This window comes from Cololabis saira, chromosome 8, assembly GCF_033807715.1.
Source record: "Cololabis saira isolate AMF1-May2022 chromosome 8, fColSai1.1, whole genome shotgun sequence".
NCBI classification, from domain to species: Eukaryota; Metazoa; Chordata; class Actinopteri; order Beloniformes; family Belonidae; genus Cololabis; species Cololabis saira.
Window position 1 is genome coordinate 24,511,710 of NC_084594.1, and position 26,554 is coordinate 24,538,263.

At 40.1% G+C, this 26,554-nt stretch overlaps 1 protein-coding gene across 1 annotated transcript in view; it reads right to left on the bottom strand.

Annotated features, from left to right (window-relative positions):
• Positions 1–23,813, bottom strand: part of foxj3 (forkhead box J3) — an 88,751-nt gene extending 64,938 nt beyond the window's left edge. Inside the window, 1 exon segment of the mRNA XM_061727366.1 lies at positions 23,575–23,813. The gene's annotated coding sequence lies outside the window, so the exon portion shown is untranslated.
• Between the last annotated feature and the right edge of the window lie 2,741 nt (positions 23,814–26,554).

The window sequence follows — 26,554 nt, forward strand, 5'->3', positions numbered from 1 at the left end:
ATAAAAATTCTTTTGCATATTGACTGATGATAGAAATAGTTTTGGAAAGCTTTCCAGATTAAGGACCGTGATACAGTGCTGAGTCATTTGATGGTTACAATGGTGGCACATCATACATTAGTCTCCTTAAGACATTTATAGGTTGGGAATGAAAAATAAAAGTTATATTATATATTTGCATTTTCAATCAATACATGCATTTCATCTCTTTCAAACTGATCTGCGAAGACGAAGGTTATGCACCTACCAGGTAAAGTAGCGATATATTTGAATAAATTATGCAGCCAAGTGATTTAAACTATAATATTATATTGCGTTTAAACAACTAAAGGCTGAATTATGCTTCTGCGTCAAAATGGCGCCGTGCCTACGGCGTGTGGTTTGGATCGACGCAGAGGACACGCCGTCACCTGCGCCGTCACTGACGTGCACCTCCCGAAAATTGAAACTACGCGTCGAGGAGACGCAGACCACACGCAGACAGAGAGGGCTGTGATTGGTTCACTTGGGAGCAACGCATTTCCGGTTTCCGGTTTGAATCAGTAGTGAACTTTCAGTGCTCTTTTCTTCGTTTATGTGTGATTTTTTTTGTTTTTGTTTTTTGCACAATAGTTGTCCTTATTTCTTTGATTTACTGTGACCGGAAAAAGTCGGATAAACCATTCAGAAAAAGATCGCTAACTAGTGGCCGCGGGGGGTACTGCACCGCGACCAAATGGAGAGACGGAGAAGTCTGAAGGGTTCACGACGGCGTCACGGCTGCGGCGTGTGCTCTGCGTTGGTGTGACGCAGAAGCATATTTCAGCCTTAAGCGAGTGCCTCTCCAACCCAACTCCATCCAGACCTGAACAGTCAGACAACCTGTTTGACACCAGAGGACCGTGGATGGGATACTGAATAAACTATCATGTGGATCAATGAAAGCATGATATATCACAACAGCACTTCTACTGACATGGGTGTGAGGCAAAATACTGATTTTTCAAAGTAAGCCTCACTTGCTCCTGTGAAGAGAGAGACATACTATAAAGGCTGCAGACTGGCAGGTATGTATAGCCAACACTCTGTTTAACCAGCTTGTTGTTAAATTAACATCATATGTGAATTAGGACATGAATTGAATTATGAATTATATTTTTGATATCGTTAAGGCTTAAGCTTGCTGAGCAGGGGGACAGACATGGCGTTTTTACCCTTTATTATTTTACCCTTTATTTTTAATGCCCTGCCAATCTAATGCAGATTCTGAATGTATACTTTCAATCTTCAATCTATTGTAAAATTACATTTCAATTAAACTATAGTTCCTGTTAAATACTTGGGAAACACTTGAACTACGGATGAACAATAGTCAGTCTGTGACAAAGGCCAAAACTGCCTCAGACACCTTGAGAAACTCTTGACATCTCCACCCAATACTCCCTCTGACAGCTTAAATCCACTGGAAACACAGGAATTCCCTTGAATGTGAAGAAGCCATCAGGCAGCAATCTGAGAGCGTTGTCAGACAAGAGGCAGCAGCAGAAGGAGTTACTGCTTCTGCTATTGCGAAACTGACAGTGGAATTTCCAATGGGGAACACTCATTTAAGAGAAGGAAGATGAAGAAGCTGTGCGAGTAGCTTCTTTCTCAACAACTACAGATGTGGAGAAATCTGTCGATACCTTTGCACACTCGCACACCAAAAAAATATCTCTATAATTAACTTGAAGATGCAATATATTATCTTGTTTGTGTTTAAGAACTGAATGTTTTACATAAAGAATTACATGAAAAGTGCATGAACTGAAGTGACAGTACCCTTAACTTCATATTGTGTTGTGCAACCACTGGCAGCAATCGCTGCCAACATCTGCCAAGGTATTTTTGATCATTTTTCATTGCTGTCTGATGTTTGAATGTGAAGAGTGCCTCCTCCACACTGACTTATTTTATTTTTTTATATTTTTCCATTGATACGAATAGAACTAAGATCCAGACATTTTTATTTATTTATTTTTATTTATTTTTTGGGGGGGGATTTCCTCCATAATGCCTCAAGTCTTCAAAACCTCATGTACCAGATGCCACAAAGCAGCACCAAAACAAAACTAAGACATCGACATGTTTCAAAGTAGGTGTGGCGTTCTCTTCTTTACGAGCCTTTTGTTGTTGTTGATGATCTGTGAAAAAAGGAGGTCATGGGACTTGCCAAATCTCTCCAGTTTTGTCTCATCAGTCCAGGGGACAGCCTCTGAGAAACCTTCAAAAGGGTCTCCTGGATCTACAGAGGTATCAGCCCTATTCCATATGAAGCCACCATGAGAAATTATGCTCTCACCCTCTTCATCCTCATTTGCTCATAACATTGTCAGCTTCCGCTGCACAACTTCAAAATGAAACCATTAGTGCTAACTTGAAAGGCAGTCATGTTTACTCATGTAAACCCAGCATGCTGCATGTGGCATCTTATTCTTTTGCATATGTGGGTAACTTCAGGGCCATGGCCAATTCAAACTGGAGGCTGATGTAGGTCTGATTTGAACAATAATGCCACTGGCCACACAAACAAAAGACCTTATGAGCAAAATGATTATAAATAAATAAATAAATAAATAAATAAATAAATAAATAAAGCATGAAGACCTGTAGTCAATAGCCCCTTTCACACAGCCAGTTCGAGGCGGGAACGTTGCGCCTTTAAGCCGCCTCGCTGTTCTGTGTGAAAGTCACGGAGGCGGAATGGGGGGGCCAAGTGGCCCCACCAATAAGCCGGCAGCGGAGGTAGTCACAGAGCCGTCACAGAGACGAAACGGGGTCTGTGTGAATGACACAGCCGGCATGCCGCTGACATGACGGTCGGACTGACGCTGTCGTCACGCCTCTGATTGCGGAACGCCGGCATGCTGTGTGAATTTACAGACGGGAGCGGCGTTATGCCGGCGTTGTATGGTTCTGTGTGAACCAACAAAGGCGGCGTATTGGCAGGACTTCTTTACACCAATATTGCGGAATCTCTGTGTGAAAGGGGCTACAGTCTCATTGGAGAACAGCTCCTTGGCTGGTGATGAGTCAGTGGATTTTTAGCTTAATGGTTCTGACCAGCGATAGTCCAACAGGTTCTTATTAGCGTTCACTGAATAGAGGGGATATGGACTGCTGAATTTCTCGCTCCACTCAATGTTTATTACAGACTCTGAAAGCAAACTCAATAATCATATACTAAATGCATTCAAAAAATGAAGAGGAAAAAAAAAGCCCAACAGTTTCTGACTTCATGCAGCAACAAAGTCACATCCTCCAAAGTGCTTCTTCAGCAGCAATAAAATGTCAGCAGCGCTGGAGCCCTGAGACATGCAAGCCTTTTTTTTTTTTTGTATCTTTTAAGATCTTTTTTTAAAGCAACACCCCCGCTAAAAAAGCTCCATGATACATTTGTAGTTCTCAGCTTATGGAGTGTTTGTTGACCTCTTATCTGCAGAGCTGCTCAAAAGTCTTAACAGGTTTCCAATATTGGACATGCAGAAGCAACATATTGATGGAAGAAATAATTTGAGTCCAAAATATATTTTCCACTATCAATAAATATCCGGCTGGTCAAGCAGGCAAGTGCATCCGATCCTGTGTTGGTAAATATGCAACATTGTCCATTGATTTATTGAATGAATCTAATTTTACATTTGATTCAACAGATGTTTATTTAAGTTGAGCAAATCGGTGCATAATCTTATTAAAATGTGTGGTATCTTATTGTATGGAGAGAAAAACAAATCATAACAACCACCATTTCAGCAATATCAGCCAGGGGGGCAGGTAAACAAACAAATAAAAAGCAGGAAAAGTCAATGGCTTTTGAATAATCAGCACTGACCAAAGATAAAAACCAATTATCTAGTGATCTCTTAATAGTCTGCTGTAAAAGTCCATTCAGGCATCATGAGCAAGCATTTAGAATTTCAACAAAATCCACACAAGGCCATTTACATTTTCTAACAGTTGTACGGAGTGGTTTTTTTTTTTTGTTTAGTTTTTTTCCCCTCTAAGCATCACATCCTGCTGGTGTAAAAGATGGGGTTAATTAACATGGGACCATTTGCATCTTTATCCGTGTCTCAACAGCAAGGAGAGGAAAGATGTTACTACAGGCTTATGAATGCTTAATTTGAGAGGAAAGACTTTATGTCACTTCCAACGCTCATGACATAACCCTCTGAAATGCTCCTGACCTGCTATCTGGCAAGGCTGTCTGCATCTTGTCTTTTTCCACAACCCTCCCTTTCTCAGGTTTAAATTCTTAAGTTAATCATCTATTCCTCGCCCCCACTACAACACCACACAGGCTGCATTCATTATAATGGATTTGCATGTCTGTTCCAGAGCAGTATGAGAGGAGATGAAACAGAGCTCCCAGTGGCTGCCTCTGCAGAGCTTCACACATCTAACACAAAGAGCTCCACTTTGGGCCCCAGACACAGCCAGCAAACAAATGCAGTCTTTTTAAAAAAGGGGCAATAGACACATAGATATACACAAACAAGCACAGAGATATTCCTTGGGAATAATTTACACCGCTCAGTATTCAGTTTAAATATATCTATATGCAGGAAATAAAATGAGAAGCAGTCTGCTACGATCGAGGACAATGCTCCTATTCCGCATATTATGAATCAGGACTGCTCAAGTGAGACGGATGAGGGCAGGAACTGACTTATCAGCATGTCCCCCCCCTTAGTTACTGTTGCTAACTTGGACAAGCTTGGTGTTATTTACAGTTGTACAATGGTGACTGCCTATGTGAAAACCTTATCCCAAGATGTTTTAGACAAATTTTTGGGAATTTTTTGAAAGTGAGTACAAAATCATCCGGTAAGGACTATCAGTTCTAGGTGACAAATGTCAACATCTGGAATCAACACAGTCCGTGTACCGCAGGGTAAGATTGAGGACGGATGTCTGAGATACTCAACAGTCATTGGCTCATCTGGCTTCACCGGTCGGGTTTTACCCATAGCTCAATCGTGCACTGTGCCATCAGTGTCCGTTCCCGCTGAATAACCCGCCCAAGACCAAAGGATATGTTTCTTATGCAGGTGATAAGATCTCGCCAAGGTCGTCCTTTGAAACATATCACTTGTCATCAAATCAAATATTCCAAATTCTCTAAGACCCCGTCCACACGTAGCCGGATATCTGCGGATATCTGCTAAACCGGAGATATTTTCCTACGTTTTGACCTGTCATCCACACGAAAACGCAAATAAACGAAGCTTTAAAAAAACTCTGGGCAAAGTGAAGATTTTTGAAAACTCTGTTTATGTAGATGCGTGTAGACACACACACCCGGAGTTTTGCGTTTTCGAACGTCACATTATGCGCCAAAACAACAACAAATCTGCTCTGACGTGCGCCTTTTGTTTACTACAGATGATCCAGCATCTGTTCTCCAAGCTATTAAATAAATATTCGTTTTTAAAAATACCCGGCTACGTGTGGACGGGGTATAAGTTACGGCTTTTTTTTTTTATCAATTAATTTGGATTTATAGTTTATTTAGTCCATTTTGACTTTAATTTCCATAATTACAGTATGGCACGAGGCCCACTTTGATGAGCTGATACAATACGCCTCCTACTGCTCCATGAGTTCTCTTTAGCCAGTGGCAGAAGCACGCTGCAGTGTGCGCGCTGTTAAAAGTGAACAGTTTTCTCAAAAAGTTTTCCCAAACAGGCATAGGTTCTTCACTGAACTGGAAGTGGTTAATGTTTGTGACGTCCAACGTTGCTGAACTGCTGTCATGTTTAAAGTGTGCCTGTAGTCCATGGAAGTTAAGGGAGCATCAGGGTAAATTTATTCCATCATCGTAAAACAGACGTACAATGCTGAGTGGGAGAAGAGCATGTCAGGCAAATCACTGTCCATTGTAAAGTAAACGACAGCTAAACGAGGCAGCACAAATCATTTATTTCAGCATCTTAAATGAGTGTGTACTCATTTGAACTTTGAAATGCACAGTAGGTCAAACTTTGGTCAGGTCAAACACAGGGGTACACCCTGGACAGGGGGTGTAGCCTTGGGGATTCATTCCTGGTTCTAGAGGGGTGTTTTGTTCAGGATGACTCACTTGGTAAAAGTTGAGCATCATGTGCCATGCAGCATGAGTCACTATGAAGTAGAAAGCCAGTGAATTCTATACAAAACCGCTAAACTTTGCCAAAATAGCACTGAATTCAAGAGATGAAAGACCATAAGCATTTTTATTTTAAAGATTGAAAGTTTGTTTTTACCTTTTTTATATTGTACATGAAAGCTAAGCAAAACATAGACATTAATAGACCAATTTTGCAGTTGGAGGCACATTTATTGTATTACAATAGATCTGAAGAGAGGAGGAAAAAAGAACAAGAAAAAACAAATGACCAAAAACGTACTTATGAATCATGGCAGGCTCTGACTCATAAGTATATGATGCCTTACTAAATGGATGAATAAAATGGGGGAAATTAAAATGGGAAGTTTGAATGTTTTTTTTTTTGGGTTTAGTGGATCTGAAAGTCTTAAAACTTTCAGATCCACATTCTTGTTCAATCAAGATTCTTCACAGCTAAATTACCATATTTAAACATATTACATTTATAACAGATCAGGAGTATTTATAAAAAAAGAGAAGGTATTGATCAGCAGTCATGTTGGATGTTTTTGTTTATGTTCTTGTATTGACCACACTAACCGGAAGTGGGTGGAGTCACACAGGTGTTCTTGATTACTGATTGTCAATAAATGACTCCGGCTTGCCGGCTCCATGTGTGAGAGCAGCGGCATTTGCCAGTCAAACTAAGTGGATGATTGAGACTGAGTTATTTCCTCCGTTATGGTTTCTTATCGGCATTCCAGCCCTTAAACATGGCAGCGTCAACAGGTTATGGGCCCAGAAAGGACTTTGGAAGCCGATGGAATCGTTTGTGTTTCGACGGAGATGAAAAGAACTACGAGTTATGGGAGACGAAATTCCTGGCGCACCTGCGCCTGATTGATCTCAAGAGCACGATACTGAGTGAACCACCTGGAGACGGTGACGAGAACGCGGAGGAGGACGCCGACAAGAATGAGCAGGTGTATGCTGAATTAATCCAGTTCCTGGATGACAAAAGTTTGTCCCTGGTGATGAGAGACGCTGCTGATGATGGCAGGAAAGCATTAAAAATCCTGAGAGATCATTATGCCGGCGCGGGGAAGCCGCGCGTCATAAGTTTGTACACTGAACTGACATCTCTTCAGAAGACCGTCAACGAGAGTGTTACGGACTACATTATCCGCGCAGAGACGGCGATTACTGCACTGCGAAATGCAGGAGAGACTCTGAGCGATGGATTACTGACTGCCATGATTTTAAAGGGCCTGCCAGAGGCGTTTAAGCCATTCTCTGTGCACGTTACGCAAAGTGATGAGACTTTAACCTTTGCGGAGTTCAAGACCAAGTTGAGAAGTTATGAAAGCACGGAGAAATTTGCGGCTGTCTGCTCAACTGAGGACAATGTGATGAAAATTGGTGAGAGGAGAAGAGCTGATGTCAGCTCAATCACCTGTTACTCCTGCGGCCTGAAAGGACACATGGCGCGGGACTGCGCAAAAAGCACGGAGATGCGCAGAGATCAGAGACGCTGGTGCAGTTTCTGCAGGAGTTCCGGGCATCGAGATGCAAACTGCAGACGGAAGAAGCAAGATAAAGCCAAACAAGCAGTGGACGGAGAGGACCACACCTTCGCTTTCATGGTGGACCAGGGCGCTCCTGTCTGCAGGATGGAGAGGGGCCTTATGGTGGATTCTGGCGCAACAAGGCACATCGTGACTGACATCACCAGATTTGAGTTTTTCGACGCAAGCTTCAAGCCACAGAGTCATGTTCTGGAGTTGGCTGATGGGGTGAAAACCAGCGGAGTTGCGGAGAAAAGGGGTACTGCCAAGTTTCATCTGGCAGACATCAACGGGAGAGTTGTGGATGTGCTGCTGACGGATGCGCTGTATGTCCCGTCGTTTACGCAGGACATATTCTCCGTCAAAGCGGCAACTGCCCAGGGAGCAACGGTAATCTTCAAAGAAGGTCAGAACAGACTCATTCACAAAAATGGTGGAGCTTTTGACATTTATGTGTGTGACAGACTGTTTTATCTGAAAACAGTTAAGGACCTAAGTGATGTTTGCAATGGTTGCTATGACATCCAGACGTGGCATGAAATTTTAGGCCATTGTAATTACGATGATGTGTTGAGTCTGGAGAGTGTTGCAAAGGGTATGAAAATTAAGAACAAATCTGAAAAGTCTGAAATGAAATGTGAAGTGTGTATTCAAGGAAAATTTGCACAGAGCAGAAACCGAGAACCGGATGAAAAAGCAAAGGGTGTTCTAGAACTAGTACATGCAGACCTGGCTGGACCAGTACAGCCTGTAGCTAAAGATGGATTTAGATATGCTTTAGCGTTTACTGATGACTATTCTGGTGCCATCTTTACTTATTTCTTAAAAGCCAAGAGTGATGCTGTTAAAGGTACAGAAAAGTTCATTGCTGATGTTGCACCTTATGGTAAAATTAAAACTTTAAGATCAGATAATGGAACTGAATTTACATCATGTGATTTTCAGTCACTGCTCAGCAGAAATTCCATTAGACATGAAAGATCAGCTCCTCATTCCCCCCATCAGAATGGGACAGCTGAAAGAAGTTGGAGGACTTTATTTGAGATGGCCCGGTGCATGTTAATCGAGAGTAATTTACCAAAAGAGTTGTGGACTTATGCAGTTCAGGCTGCTGCAATTATTCGTAATCGGTGTTACAACAGACGGCTCAAGCAAACTCCATACACTGTGTTAACTGGAAAGAAGCCTGATCTCTCTCAAATGAGAATTTTTGGGTCAGAATGCTATGCCTACAAGCATGATAAGAAAAAGCTGGATGCACGCTGTGACAAAGGGATTTTTGTAGGTTATGATAAAAACAGTCCTGCATATCTTGTCTTTTATCCAGACACGGGAAGAATACTGAAAAACAGGCTGGTGAAGTTCGTCACAAAGAAAGCTAATGAATGCTATACTCAGACAGATGAAGAAATAGAGGAGCATGTTTTGTCTAGAGAGAGAGTTGGCATGGAGTTACCAAAATCTGACCTGGTGCAAATAGCTCCACAAGAAATAAAGGCTGAGACCAGTGACACAAATGTGAGCGCAGATGGGGGAGAAAGCAGTCATATTACACGTTACCCAAAGAGAGAGAGGAGACCTCCTCAGTACTATACAGATTCTTCTCATGAGGTAAAATGTGTCGAAGATCAGGAAATGACTATTGACTATTGCTATAGAGTTGCATGTGGTGTCCCCCAGACAATGAAGGAAGCAATGAGCTCCTCAAAATCAGAATTATGGGCTAAAGCTATGAAGGAGGAAATGGGTTCTTTGCAGGAGAATGACACCTTTACCTTAACCACCTTACCTGAGGGCAAACATGCAGTGGGGGGCAGGTGGGTTTATGCTGTAAAGGAAAGTCCTGTAGAAACTATTTACAAAGCTAGATATGTGGCAAAAGGCTACAGTCAAGTTGCTGGCATTGATTTTAAAGAAACTTTTTCTCCTACTGCTGATATGACATCTGTACGTAGTTTAATGCAGCTTGCAGCGCAGTATGATTTAGAACTACATCAGATGGATGTAAAGACTGCATACCTTCATGCCCCGATCGATTGTGAAGTGTTTGTAGAACAACCAGAAGGATTTGAAGTAAAGTCAGATACTGGTGAGAAATTAGTCTTTAGACTAAATAAATCTCTTTATGGTCTTAAACAGTCAGGAAGAAACTGGAACAAAATGCTTCATGATTATCTCACAGAAAATGGTTTTGTTCAGAATTCATTTGATTACTGTGTTTACAACAAACAAACAGAAAATGGACGGGTAATATTGATCATTTGGGTTGATGACCTCATTATTGCAGCGAGTGATGATCAGACACTTAAGAGTGTGAAGAAAATGTTGGGAGCAAAGTTTAAAATGAAAGATCTTGGAAAACTTAAGCACTTTCTAGGAATTGATTTCACACAGAAGGGAGGTGAAATAAAGATGAACCAGAAAAGATGCATTGCAAAGTTATTGGAGAGATTTGACATGACTCACTGTAAAACGAGGTGTACCCCATGTGAATGTAAACTGAAATTTGATGATGAAGGTGAACTTGTTGAACCAAAAAGATACCGTATGATGGTTGGCAGTTTAATCTATGTAATGACCTGTACAAGGCCAGACCTGAGTTTTATTGTCAGTAAGCTGTCACAATATTTGTCTGAACCCAAAGAACAACACTGGGTTGCTGCAAAACATGTGTTGAGGTATCTGAAAGGTACTGTGGACCAGGAAATGTCTTTCAAGAAAAGTGATGAGAATCTAAAACTTCTTGCATACAGTGATGCAGACTGGGCGGCAGACCAGAACGACAGACGTAGTATGACTGGTTACTGTTTCAGTTTATCTAAGACAGGACCCATTATTTCCTGGAAGAGTAAGAAACAACACACTGTTGCTCTATCCACATGTGAAGCAGAATACATGGCTTTAGCTGCAACAACACAGGAAAGCTTGTATCTTGTAAATTTGATGAATGAGATGGACAATCACTGTAAATATGCACCTGTGACAGTTTATGAGGACAATCAAGGCACGATCGCACTTTCTAAGGACCCTGTCTGTCGTCAGCGATGTAAACACATTGATATCAGGTATCACTTTATCAGATCTGCACTTGTCGATGGAAAAGTGACCGTTGTGTTTTGTCCAACAGAAGATATGGTGGCAGACATTTTCACAAAATCTGTAACCAAAGCCAGAATGGCTAAATTTGTATGTTTCATTTTTGGTGTTTGAAATGATGGCTATTATTTGATATGTGCTGGCAACCTAAGAACAAGTGGGGGTGTTGGATGTTTTTGTTTATGTTCTTGTATTGACCACACTAACCGGAAGTGGGTGGAGTCACACAGGTGTTCTTGATTACTGATTGTCAATAAATGACTCCGGCTTGCCGGCTCCATGTGTGAGAGCAGCGGCATTTGCCAGTCAAACTAAGTGGATGATTGAGACTGAGTTATTTCCTCCGTTATGGTTTCTTATCGGCATTCCAGCCCTTAAACATGGCAGCGTCAACAAGTCACGTATCGATAAGCATGAGCATTTCAGACATATTGCAAGCTTAAATATCTAGCAGCTAGATATTTTGGAGGACTCGGTGGAGGAGTTGGTGAGTGAATCACAAGGAGTTTCAATGAATGAGAGCACAAGAGATGTGAGGATACCCAAAATGAAGAAACCAGGGAAATGTAAAAAGAAACATGCAGGCATTAATGAATGCCAGCTGTCCTTTGGTAGGAAAAACTATTCCTGTTTGATGTTTCCAGGACTCAATATCATAACATACCTGAGACAGATGAGACGTAGAGGGAAACAGTCAAGTCTCTTCAACAACCCAGTAGGAAAACAGGTTGATTTGGGTTGAGAAGCCCAAATTCATAATGCTTTTATGACAGCTGTAACTGCTTGATAAATCCCAGACAGATAAGTCAAAGGTCAAATCTGATAAAAGAATAAATAAATAAAATTAAATATATGGTCTGGCGTGACATGTCGTTCTTGTGTGAATCCGGTAAAACTTAAAATCTTCCAATCATAACACAATCTAGTCATGTACTTTGCATAATAAGACAAACATATAGCAGATCACGTAGTCTGAACTCGGCTTAAGATTTCCCAATTAAATGCAATTAACTAAAAGTGAAGTGTAGAAGCCAATTCCAGCTTTGACAGTCATTTGCATTTCCTCAAGATCATGTCATAAATATGATTTTTATGATTAAAGAAATCATGTGTGTGGTCAAACAGTAAGTAGTATGTAGTGTTATAATACATTTTTGACTGTGACAGATTTGATCCTTAAGCCAGTAACACAATAAATAAATAAAATAAATAAATAAATAAATAAATTAAAAAAAGGTCAACTGACAACAGTAGCAACAGGATTGAGCCGTTCCCCTGCCTTTGGGTTCAACAGTCTACCAAACCACACCACCAGAAAACAGCAAGCCTTTGTGGCAGTCTCATGATAGAAATGTGGTGCATTGGTGACAATTGTCTGGACCAAGAAATTCCAGGGATTTCTTCTTTTTTTGTTTGTTTGTTTGAAAGGTATATACTGTAATCGTATTCAAAAACCTTTATTGTTATACTGGGTGAAATGGTCCTTCCATCCTGAGAGTAGCCAGTGAATAATGTGTTCAGAAAAAGGAAAGAAAAAAATCCGACCTCTCTGACAGCTTTAATCCTGTAAAAACTCTGACCAATCTGTTATTTGCGCTCCGAATGGCACGGATTGGTCAGAGGACCAGAGGATTGGCAGGGGGGAAAGAACCAATCAGATGCCTTCATTTTAAGTCCCGCCCACGCCCCCCTCCGTCCCATACGCGCACTTGTCACGTCTCTCTGCTTCCAGCCTGCCTCCAGCCCCTGTGTCCGCTTCCCTACTGGGGGTCTGCCACGGACCCCCAGTAGCGGAGCGCCGGTGTGGGTGGCGTTGGCTGCGGTGCTGCGGTGCCCTGCAGGCTCTGAAGCCACGGCTACGCCGTAGGGTACGCTGTAGCCTACGGCGTAGGGTACACGGCGACGCGCACCATTCTGCGTTGGTGTGACGCGGAACCATAAATCAGCCTTACGGCGATCCCTATGCCGTAGGCTCTGCGTTGTTGTAACGCAGAACCATAAATCAGCCTTCAGTGTGTGCTCTGTGTGCTGTTCTGAACATTTCTCTGTTGTGCTCATTTTGCTGGGACGCCGGGTCCCTCCGCCGAGACACAACTTTTGCGGTATGCGTTCATTGTTGTGTCTAAAAATGATGCGCAGTGCCCATCCAATCAGAAACGGTACAAATATTCTGTGATATTTTTTTATATTCATAAAAAAATAAAATTATAAAAAAATAAAGGATCCCCATAACTTTGTTGAAAATGTTCTGTCCAAAATGTCCTGGAAAACTGGACTCCTGCAAATGCGCGTTCCACAAAGTTTGTGGGGGCGTGGCTTTGGACGGAGCGCTGACGGGAGGGGGAGGAGGGGGTGGGGCTTAGAGGAGGTGCCACTTTCAAATCTTGCTAGCTCTCCAAAATCAGGGACTAAACCTTTAATTCTGATAAAAAATGTTAATCCTTGAGTGGTGGTGAAACACATTCACCGCTGGCAATTATGAACACACGAAAAAGTATATGAAAATTTTAAACTATAAAGGCAGCCATGGGGTCCAATACACCTCAGTTGGATGAACAAGCATCCCATATACAGAGGTAATACATGTCAACCGTAGCCGGTCAAGCTCTAGCTCCCAGACTGTGAAATCCTTGCTGCATGCCATCCTCCTTATTCTCTCCATTGTCACTAAATGGACAAGAGTGCCAAAAATGAAATGAAAATAAAATAAAATCAAAGGCAGTTTATATGGACGCATTTTAGAGATTGTTTTAGAGATTGTCAGACATAAAGCCAGGGAGCAATCCGCATTAACCACAAAGTTGTCACTTTAGTCAGAGCATAATTTTTGACTCTGTGAACAGACTCAGCCAAAAGAGGCATAAATCAGCAGTGTGAGAAGTAAAGTATGGGAGGGCTATACAGGGCACATTAAATCATAATAGTCTTTATGCTAAACAGTGCCCTCCCCACCCACCACCAATAAGAATTTAGATGAAATGATGCTCTGCCTTGTGTATCTTGATAAGAGGAGGGAAACTACAAGGGAAGTCAAGACATTGCAGTGTTTTAAAAGGAAGCAGAATAAATGACTGAACTCACACCCCGAGGCAGCCATGCCGGGGGGTTTCCAGGAAACTGGCGCGAGTGGGGCCAATTGTGTCAAGATGAATGTGGCAGACTAAAAGAAATCTGACATATCAAAGAAGCCAAGCCTTTTGAAAGGGAAAAGAGCAGCCAGTTCAACACATTCAACTACGCAGTTTGTTTCTGCATCGATGACACCACCAAGAAAAAAAAACATTAGTAATTAAAAGAGGAAATTCCATCTGCTGCCTATTCTACATCCAGCTCAAATCGTGTAACATCACTGATCCCATCTGTGCCTTGCTCAGTGATGCTACGACCTTTGTTGGTATCCATTTCTTTTCAGAATTAGGAAATATCATTCACCTGTAAAACTGCATTCTTGACAAAACTTTATCACTTGTCTTGATACATTTAAGAAAATGTTAAAATGTCATCCTTACTGTGCAACTAAAACTCTTATTAGAAAAATAAACTGACTAGGCCTTAAAACAACTTTCACTGAGGAAAATGCTTTGTCTTCATGCAGAAAATATAACCTTCGCCAACCTGGATAAACCAGTAAAAGGCAAATGTGAAAATAACTCAGATATAGCGGGATTATGAGTCCTAAAATGAGTTATATTTTTAATAGGCTTGATGAAAACCCCAGTGGCCTTAAACTCAGTTTCCTTCTAATGAAATATCTAAGCTGAACTCTTTACTACGCATCATCTTTGCTTGTGATAATAAAAGGGAATTCTCTGAGGTGACTGCCATGCTGACACAGCCTTTACATGGTTGAATACAAAAATAGGTACATTAAGTGCATTTTAATTGACTTGCATTTACCCAGTGTACTGTCTTACAAATAAAAAAAAATCCTTTGGCACTCATAGAAGACGTGAAAAGTAGGTCACTCAGTCTCCTGTGAGTCATAAATTTTGGCAGGAAATCAAGACAAGCAGGTAAAGTAGATACCGAAGTAAAGCTGAGGAAGGCCTAATTTGGCCTTTCGTAAGTTTCTTAAAGATAATGAAGGTGACTTTAAATGTGCATTTTGTGTTACAGTGTAAAATATTAAATCAAAATTAATGCTTACGTTCAGGGTAATTAAACAAAACTTGAGTATTATATTTTTAACTGTTGCACAGAGAAAATTAACCTGCAATAAGACAGCATGGCATGAAAATACGTCTTTATATTCCATCATATAAATGTTCTCCAGTAAGGCAGAGACAGATTTCAAAGATTCCAGGTGCAGTCTTGTTTCTCTCCAGAGCAGAGGCCTTGGCTTTCCTCTGAGGGCCACAGCACCTTGGCAGGATGCCATTCTTGTGGGGTCAGAGCTGGCCAAGAGATTTCCAAACACTTACTTTGTGATTGCAGTGACTCAGCCCGACCAAAGCCATCAGTCAAACAGTCACCTCGGGACAAGCGCATTTTTGACGACACTGATGCAAAGTGCAAGTGTGCGGCCCTTTGACCAACACACTGATTCTTAATTACATTGGGTAAGTGACACAGACAAAGTCGCCTCAGCCAATGAGCCCTTCCTCCAGCTAACCTCTACACCCTCTCATTCATCCACCCTGAGGGAGAGACATGCAGGCCAGAGGAAGTATGACTCATCTGAGTAACGAGACGCATTCTTCTAAATTCTCTGCAGACATGTCGTTTGCTAAGTGAGGAGCACAGGAGAGCATGGTGCAGAGAGAGGAAGAAAAAGGGAAGAAACAAAATGAAATATAAATCAGAGACAGACTACGTGTGCGAGAAAAAAAAAGAAAAGGTGCACGGGATAGGAATGATGGCGCAAGAGCAAGTCATCACTGGTGTGGGTTTCCTGGTCCGCACAGATCAACATTTCCTTAGACTCCACATAATCCTTGGCTTCTGTTAGGGGTTTTCTGAATCACAGATGAAGACTCCAAGCACTACATCTAAGACTAATCCATCAGGTTCTCACCATCAGGGTGTGTGAGTGTGTGTAGAGGGGGGGGTGACAATAACAGAGGGAGGTGTTGACAGGCACTTTTGCTGAGCAAGCAGTAATGAGGGCACAACCACGAGGCAGACAGAAAAGTATTAGATCCTTTGGTCAAATAGATCCACCACAGCTCCTTCCCAAATGACACCAGATCAGTAAAACTTGGCACACGCCACTACGTACTATGCGCCTTACACGTACTCTCCAACTTAGAGCTATTTCTGGAACAGTTCACAATAACATTGTCTGAAATCCCATAAATTACGAGGTTTTACATATGAAGAAGTCTTACACAATCATCAAAATTTAGCAACCTATTAAAACTAAAAAAAAAAAAAAAGATTATGAGTTGACCAAACAAGCTTCCCACCTTTTTGAATGAAGTATCAGTATATTAAAAGTGCTGCATAACCGTGCAGCCATTGGGCAGTGTTTAACCCATTGCTTGCATGAATGAATGATTCATCACCTTCTGGCACAGAAAGGTCATCATTTAGCACATGCTACATAGATACTTGGGCAGAACCAAATGTTGTCACATTTGAATGCATTCAGTGGCAACTGCACAAACAAAACAACTCTACAGTCAGAAATATTTTTTTTAGACAATCACTCCATCAACGGTTCTGGTATTAACATCATCATTATAAACTTTTTTTTTGTTGTGTTTTTTGATTTTCAAGTTGAAGCACATTTATGTTTGATAGGACATATTTAAAGTAAAACTTTTCTCAAAGTGAAATAAACAATGCTGTATTAATGTCCAGTAAAAAAAATAAAAAAATCATGTTAAATAGATGTGATATCCCAGCTGTCAGCAAGCAAGATCCGGTGTGCTTGGACAGGTCATCAGTCCCATCACAGAGCCAAAACAGACATACATGTAACAAACAACTAGGTCTGTGGTCCTCAAAGATCTCTTAAGCATGATTGATTGTTTTGACTAAATTCCAAGATGAAAAATAAATATAAAAAATTGGCGCAGTATGTGTACTGATAGCAAGGAGTTGTGGCAAATATTCAGAGCAGAGAAAACTTGAAACGCCTCTTACATGTTTTACATGTTTTAAGTCACCGCTATGGGAGCTCTATGGCTTACTTGTCCATGATGGTCAACATTAAACCAACGTTTCTGGGAGGTGCACATGATCCTATGGCATATAACGGGGCAGGGCCCCCAGCTGCTGAATTCATGGTGTATGTTGTCCACACAATGCAGAAGCATAAATTACCACACAGGTTTTAAATTATTAAAGAGGTGTTGGTTGTTGCTTTAAGTGTTTTTACTTATTAGAAAAATAAAAAATTATAAACTTATTTTCTTTGATAAACTGTACCAACCCAAAAAGAAATTCAATCCATAGCTCAAATATTGTGATATGATTCTAGCCATGAGATATGTGATATTTTACTGCCCTACAGACAAGCATTCTCCTTAAATTGTATAATAATAATAATAATAATAATAATAATAACTTAATAATAATAATAACAATAATAACAATAATAATGTCTCTTTCACATTCAAATGTGCATTTTTTTAAGCTGAAACTGAATCCCACACCTGTCAAAGCAGTCACTGCAACAGCCAAAAGCTTTTTCCAAACACTACAATGAATGCGCCACACACATTTCTAAAGCTGTATCAGATATAGTGATGTTCACCTTCCTGTACAGTACAAAGGTCTACTAAAATTGTAAATTATTGAATATGAATTTCCTCCACTGACAGCAAAAACACACCTATTCTGAAGGCGTTCAAGAAAAATATGTACAAAATTGGGGAAGAATCCTTCAAGGCATTAAAAACTCAAGCCTACAGTAGGGGTGGGTATTGGGAAGGACCTCACGATACTATACGCATCACGATACTTGAGCCACGATACGATACACATTGCGATATCCCGATTATGCGATATCCCGATTATTATATTCTACATAGTTCACCGAAAAATGTAAAAATGCATTACACATTTTAAAATCCAAGTTGTATATATGTACATCAGATGATAGTGATGGATCTTAAAATCCGAGTTGCACGTTCATCAGATTATAGTGACAATTCATGGGACAAACTGAGTCAAAACAATGTTTTATTATAACTATACAAGCTAAAGTTACAACATATTTGTATATGTTTTTCATTTTATTTACATCATATGAAATTAACATTAAATTTAGTATGAGGTTGCTTTAATTATGTGGCAAATGATAATAAACACAAGAAAGATGGGTACTAAAACCAAGGACAGGCACAGTGATCAGTCAGTATAGATATAAATCCATAAATAAATAAACCTCTGTCCATTATTTTTCATTTTTTAAGGACAGGCAATTGTGTTATATAAAAAATAAATTATAAAATGAAATAAAACGTGAAATAAAACCTGAGCTCAGTGCAGGGCCCTCCCAGGGTTGGGAGAGAGTGGCAATGCCCAGGACTGTCACTTAGGTAGGAGCACTGGGTGATATAATGGGAAAAAGATCGGGGATAAAAAAAAATTTAAAAAAAAATAAATAAAAAATAAAAAATAAAATAATCGATATTCAAATTTTGAATATCGATATTGAATCGGCTGGAAAAATATTGCGATATATTGCCATATCGATATTTTTGCCCACCCCTAGCCTACAGTATCTTATCTATTTAGTGTTTGGCAATTCCTTAGTATAACCAAGTAAGTACATTGTCAAATGACACATTGACACACACTATATCCTAAATAAATTAATAACATTAATGCTGAAATGACAAACACACTGTTTGCAATTTTCTTGACCAATTAATTTATTCTTAAAAGATCTGAGCTGAGATTTTGGAGGGATCCAGTTTTATAATCTCCTGCCCCTTTATAACGACAACAAACTCTTACAGTAACATAACCAACTGGTGAAAGACAAGGCTGTTGGCTGTTTGCTCAGCTCCCTTTATTTTTAGCCTCTTAGCACTGGACATACTCAGCAGGATGATACTGTTTTAAGTGCTGCGTTAACTTTGTCGTCCCAAAGTTTTGATTGTTGGTCCTCCGTGGATTATTTTCACCTAACAAGCTTGATAAATTGCTATAAATATAAATACCACCTCTGTCTGAGTGGGAGGCTTTTCCCTATGAGTAAAGAATATCCAAAGGCAATTATAAAATAATATAGACAGTGTGTGCGTGTGTGATAACTGCATCATTTTATATATTATGCAGCCTATACGGCTGATTACACAACAAGAAAAATTTAAGTCAGATCTTCAGGTCAGGTCAGAAAAGAAATGAAAGGGGAATCAGCCAAGGAAATGGTAAACCACCACCATCACCTCCATTTTAATAAAATCTTTAGTCATGAACTTCCTCCAATTCCAAAAATTGTATTTAATTCAAAGAAAAAATGGCCACATAATGTATTCATCTTTCCACCACCACCAAACTGGAATGAGTCACAGAAACCACCATGCATTACACGACAGAAGTTACCATCTTCACAACCCCACCCTTTTTTGTCCTTCACTGACTAAACTCACGCAGCTTTGGAGTAGGTAGTTGGTTGCCCTGCAGAAATGGTTCCTGATTGGTTATACTGGGAAAATAAACCGATAAAACACAAATGAATTACATATCACAAGTTTTGCTTATTTTCATGTCTACTTCCAACTCTCCACCAGGATATAAAGTAGATACTGGATTCATTCACTGACAAATTTAACTCAATAGATTGAGAGGAGGTCAAATGAGGAGAAGTAAACAGTGTATTGCTGGATGAATAAAAAATGATAGTCTAGTGCTTCAATAATTTTGCTCTCTCCATCCTGTGAGAACAGTGGATGGTGAAGGCAATGGTGGACTAGTAGAGAAGAGGCATGTCAGAAAACTGAACCAGTACTGCATTCCCACATCCACCCTTATCCAGCAAGAGGCTCTTTAAAAATTCATTAATTTACAGCAAAAATAGATTAAAGCACCCAGCTGAGCAAAACTCAAAATTTGGCTCCTGAATAACATTAATGATAAAACATCTCCCTCAAGCCCAGGAGTTTCGCCTGAAGAAACATTTCTAGCTTTTTTCCACCTTACAGCACCTTCAGAGTAATTTCTTTTCAATCATTACAAAAATAATGCATTTCTAATTGTCATTTTTAATTACGCTTTTCTTCAGAAGGAGAAAAAAAATAGAACCGAGCAAAAACCTGCAAAAACTAATTAAAATCCATCCAAGGATATGCCATTCCCATGATGCCATGCCAATGCCATTCTATTCAGCACTTCATATCTCAGCTACAGAGACTCAATGACAGCTGCTTCAGGTCCAGAAAGAAAAAAAGAGCCTAGAACTGCAGTTACAGTAATTGGTCTGGCCAGCACTAAATGAGGTTCACTTAAGTGCAATTATCCCCCTCTGATCTCTCGCATAAAGAGACTTCTTTAACATGGAGAAGTGAGCTCACACAATGTGACTGCAAACAAGATTCAAATTGGAATCAGGGAGGCATTTCCAGGAGATGAATTGGCTTCATAGCTCATCTGCATTCTAGTGATGCACAGCATTGCTAATGAAGACCAAGCAGTCCCTACTCCCAACGCAGATTCCAAGAGAGCAAAACTCAAACCTGAATGTAAGAAGACTGCACTGAGAATGTTCTAACAAAATTGTCTATTTTATCAGAGTAGGATTATAGAACAGCGTGGCCTCAATAATGCTACTGAACCAATAAATAAGATGCCGTTTATGTACGCATTAAAGGAAAAGAAAAAAAAAAGAAAAAATAGTGGGTGAAGAAATTAAGACAAAATAAAACTCCATGAATCACCATCTGCCAATTGTGTAATGCCATGGTTTTTCAGCCTCAGGAGTAAGATGTGACAGTCTAATAGTGGTTGAAACAGAGATTACCTGTTGGGTGCCGTCCAGCTACACGAGGTGGAAGTGGGGGGAGGGCTTTGATGGGCTTTCTTGTTGCCACAGGCTAAAGTACCAACAGGAGTCTGATAAATATACCTCACGGATGGCGATTTGAATAATCACTTCAACCAGGGGGGGAGGCTGGCCAATCACAACACCAAACACTGAATTCCAATATTCAAGTTATAGAAACGTTTCTTATTTCCTACTGTTCTTTTATTCTGACCCTTATCATATAACTAGATTATTACTGTATTCTACAATATTATCTTCAGGGGAAAATTATTTTTGATGCTCTGATAACAACATTTATTTATCTTTTTAAGAACTTGAAAACATTTTTTATGCAGAAATGCTAGATGCATCTCCTTTTGCACCATATATTTTTTTTATATACAGTGCGCACACACACACACACACACACACACATGGTTTGTTTGTTGTTCTTTGAACTTAAAACATATTGCTGGTAAAATACCGGTAAAATGCTGGTCCAATAATTGAATTTGAAGAATGGTATCTAGGACCCAAGCAGAAATTGACATCTCTATTATCATTACAATAAATCTGCCCCCAAAAATAGAAACCCATTTTACATAAAGCTTACACGAAGTGTTTTATTTCTTGTAAATACAATTAAACAGAAACTACTTTTGTAGTATGAGTTAATATAGGACGTGTAGTGACAAATTTCCAGAAAGTGCACTAAATGGGGTTAATTTTTCTGTACCTGGATAGTCCATCATAACTCAAACACCATGTTGCCTCTACAGCTGCATGCACAAATAGCCTGATCCGGACAGCTCTGTAGGCCTGCTATTTAAAGGATGGGTGATTAAGAAGCAAACCAGGTCTGACCTTTGATTGTGGGTACTGACTAACGCTATGGGCATTTTGTTAGTTGAAGCATAAGGTCTGGCAGGTTTGAGATGTTGGAGAGAGGGGAATTATAATGTTTGAATTTAGTCATAAATTCAACCTTTGTATGCTCACTTTATTGCAAACTAACTCAGCGTGAGAGAACATGACGATTAGCAAATAATCTGCTCCTCTTTTCCGATTATGATCTGGCACCTCATCTGCAATGGGGCGGGGGTTGTCAATCATTTGAAAAAGACTGCGAAAATGTTGATAAAAATCTACATAAAGTAACAGAGGGCAATTGAAGAATCAAGTCATCCATCTTCTAACAAGACCAATGCAGCAGATGAAACTTTAGATCATAGTTTTTCTTATGTCCTGTGTCTAGAAACTTCTGGAAAGAATTGAGAAGTTGGTTATTACTTAAAATAGATGACATACCAGTTTTTGATATTTCTCATATTTTTTTATATGTAGACAATTTGAAGGCTGTTATATCTGATATGATTAATATTATTATTCTCATGGGTAAATATCATATTCACTGCTGTAAGTGGAGAAATGGTAAACCCTCCTTTGATTGGTTTTTAAATTATTTTTAATTGTTCTTTTTGTCCCTCAAAAAAATTGATTCCAGCAAGATGGCTAAAAAGATTTGTGATGACATATCTTGTTTTTTGCTTTTGTGATTCATGCCTCAGACCTTGCTACTATTTTGTTATGGTTTTTGTTTTGCCTGATTTTGAAAATATATGCAAATGTTTTTACTTGTATTTTAAAATAACAACCCCTTTTTGTTTGTTTTGTTTCATTTCTACATATATATATATATATATATATATATATATATATATATATATATATATATATATATATATATTTTGTACATGGCTTATACTTGATGACAACATTCCACTTCATGTTTAAAATGTATTAATGTCCTTACGAGAAAATGTTATGATACTGTGTTATTGTATGTTCAATTAAAAAAAAAAAAAACAAACCTTCTAATAAGACCGTCAGGGGGGGGGAAACAAAATAAAACCCCGAAAATACAGCAGTGCATTGGTTTAAAGTAGCATCAAGAACCAATCAGTCTGATCTATGAGAGCACAAACCAACTACTGAAACATCCATGATAATAAACCCCAGCACAAATATTCAACTGCAAGCGACGTATGCGTCTTATTACTGCAATTTTACAACCGAGTATTTCAAATCAGCCGCATGAAATTAACCTGAGACATGTTTTGCACTTGTTGATTGTCCAGCAGCCACATGACAATCCTGCGCTCCGCCGTGCAGGTCGAGCAGTTTTCACCGAGGAAGGAGGAATCATTTCCCAGAGAAATTTATTAGCCGCATGAGAAACAGACGATTGACAGACGGGAGAAAACGCACTGCAACAGCTGTGAGTCAAATACCGTCGGAGCTACGCAGGGAAAGACCAGCGAGACTGGGCTCAGTCCTGCAACACTCCCACTTCACATACCAGGCAGCAGCTAGCTTAGGATAGTGCTGGAGGTTTGAGATGGGTCACTACTAAGGGCTGATTCATGGTCCCGCGTCACACCGACGCAGAGCGTACAGTGCAACGGTGCGCGGCGACGCCGTAACCCTACGGCGTAGGCTCTGCGTCGATTTAACACAGAGCCATAATTCAGGCTTAAATCCTCCTTGTGAGAGAAAACGAAAAAAACAAAAAAAAACACAAAAAAAAACACATGCACTAGCATGCCTTCCACTTGGGGGAAAAAAAGCGCCGATGTGTGGTGAAATTGAGTTAGCTGGCTGTCAAAGTTGCCCTGCTGTCAGATGTCACCGGTTGTCACCACTGCCCGGCTACTAGGTAATAAAAGAGAGGAAAACACCAACATCCACAGCCAGAGAGCGGGGATGTGGGTGTCAGGGCCCTGTTCGCCGGGATTAACCCCCCTACAACTTCGCTGCACTTCACTTCCCCCGTGAAAGTCGCCCATTTCTCAGGCCTGAGAGCAACTTCCATGCCCGCGTAGCTCACTCACCCGGGATGAGAGCAGCGCTGGCGGCCGGCGGGGCGGCGGAGCTCCGTACTCCTCTCGCTACTTTCAAAGTAACCGTGGCAGGTTTTTGTTTCTCCTCCTCCTGGGCGGGTATTTTTGTCTTCCCCACGGTGAATGTCCCCGTGTTTGTTGGCGGTGTTGTCCTCTGCAGTAGCGAGCCTGGCCGGTGCTGCCTGCGGTGCCGTGGCGTCCCTGTGCTGCTCTCCGCCTCCCAGCCGCTGTTCTCCGGCGGAGGGACGGAGCCAACATCCGGGACTCTCCCCCTGCTCGGGTTCAGCGCCCGGAACTACTTTCACAATATGACGACGTGATAAGCCTTGTTACAACGACGCAGAGCCCTACGTACGGAGCCTACGTAACGCTCTGCGTTGGTGTAACGTGGAAGCATAAATCAGCCTAATACGGAGGTCCCCCTCCCCCCTCGAACTCTCACCACGCCTGCCGCCACAGAAACTAGCGCGCGGTTAAACGCTTTCGCCCGCTGTGGAAACAGCAGCCATACATAGTGTTGCCAAAAAGGTCCCCTTGAAAAACGGAATCTTCCCGATTTTAGCTTTCAATTCAAAAGTGTCAGACTAAAACAATGATGGTCCAGTGTGACGGTTCTACTTTTTTTTTCCTTTTGCTTGACTATACCACAAATATCCTCCAAAGTGATCACATATTTGAAATTCTAAAACAGTTTTCCCCTCAAAATCATAACCATCATTAAGTTTATTTTCTTCATTTTTTTCTGTGTTCTATTCAAAAGTATAGTAAATGATTGTATAGATCATTTTGAAAGGATGGTGATGGTTAATAATAATCCTGTTACTAAGAAGGTGTGATTTTTTTTTTTTTTTTTTTTTTAATGTTTGGATGCATCTTTGTTTTGTTAGCTGGACATCTCACTATATCATCCCCCAACTCAAATCGTCTTCCAATTCTCCAAATCCATATTTGAAGATGATTGTCATTTAAGGATGTGATTGTTTCAAATATTAGCCCCTATTTGTATTTGCAAATGTGATGGAAACAACAATACAAGAACCGTTAATATAGTGCAATCCAGTTTGCAGGGATTTTACTTGAAATTGAGTATTTGTGTATTGCTAGATCCTTCATATAGGATCTGCATTTTCTGCATTCTGCATTTCTTCCGTTACTGATTTGAACGGTCAAAGATGATTTCAGCTTTCAATTCAAAAGTGTCAGACTAAAACAATGATGGTCCAGTGTGACGGTTCTACTTTTTTTTTCCTTTTGCTTGATTGTACCACAAATATCCTCCAAAGTGATCACATATTTGAAATTCTAAAACAGTTTTCCCCTCAAAATCATAACCATCATTAAGTTTATTTTCCTAATTTTTTTCTGTGTTCTATTCAAAAGTGTAGTAAATGATTGTATAGATCATTTTGAAAGGATGGTGATGGTTAATAATAATCCTGTTACTAACAAGGTGTGATTTTTTTTTTTTTTTTTTTTTAATATTTGGATGCATCTTTGTTTTGTTAGCTGGACATCTCACTATATCATCCCCCAACTCAAATCGTCTTCCAATTCTCCAAATCCATATTTGAAGATGATTGTCATTTAAGGATGTGATTGTTTCAAATATTGGCCCCTATTTGTATTTGCAAATGTGATGGAAACAACAATACAAGAACCGTTAATGTAGTGTAATCCAGTTTGCAGGGATTTTACTTGAAATTGAGTATTTGTGTATTGCTAGATCCTTCATAGGATCTGCATATTTCTCCCGTTACTGATTTGAACGGTCAAAGATGATTTCAGCTTTCAATTCAAAAGTGTCAGACTAAAACAATGATGGTCCAGTGTGACGGTTCTACTTTTTTTTCCTTTTGCTTGACTGTACCACAAATATCCTCCAAAGTGATCACATATTTGAATCCCTTCTAAAACAGTTTTCCCCTCAAAATCATAACCATCATTAAGTTTATTTTCTTCATTTTTTTCTGTGTTCTATTCAAAAGTGTAGTAAATGATTGTATAGATCATTTTGAAAGGATGGTGATGGTACGTATGTTTTTATATGCATTTATAAAAGATAACAGTCTTATTCTTCTCCTTTCGGCTTTTTCCTTCAGTGGTCTCCACAGCGAATCAGTTGCCTCCATCTGAGCCTGTCTTCTGCATCCTCTTCTCTCACCCCAACTATCTTCATGTCCTCTTTCACTACATCTATAAACCTCCTCTTGGTATTCCCCTGTGCCTCCTGTCTGGCAGTTAAAAACTCAGCATTTACCAATATATTCACTATCTCTCCTCTGGACATGTCCAAACCATCTCAGTTCTGCCTCCCTGACTTTATCTCCAAACCCTCTAACATGTGCTGTCCCTCTGATGTTCTCATTCCTGATCCTGTCCAATCTGGTCACTCCCATAGAGAAGCTCAGCATCTTCATCTCTGCTGCCTCCAGCTCTGCCTCCTGTCTTTTCCTCAGTGACACTGTCTCTAGACCAAACAACATTGCTGGTCTTACCACAGTTTTGTACACCTTTCCTTTCATTTTAGCTTAAACTCTTTTATCACACATCACACGTAGAGTTTCCAACTGTCTCTTGAAAAACGGAATCGTCCCGTATTTATGAACTAAAGTACGCGTCCCGTATGGAGCTGAAAAAGGGACGCACTTTGTCCCGTATTGAACTGAGTCAAAGCAATAGTCATAAAATGCCAATGGAAAATGGCATTGAGCTGTTGAGTTCATAAGTTATTTTTTTCTGTTTTACTACAACTGTAGCCTATAGTCATGGCCTTTGAGGCACAAATATGTTTACAAGTTTTCTACAGACTTTCTGTTTGCACTTTTGTTATTGCACTAAAAATGTGCACTATTACAGAATGGATGTTCTGCTTTCTTTATTGTCTTATATTGATTAATACAATTTTAAGTGAAGCAGGACAGATTTCTGTTTAAGAAAGATACTTATTTTATTCAGTTCATTTCGTTATTTT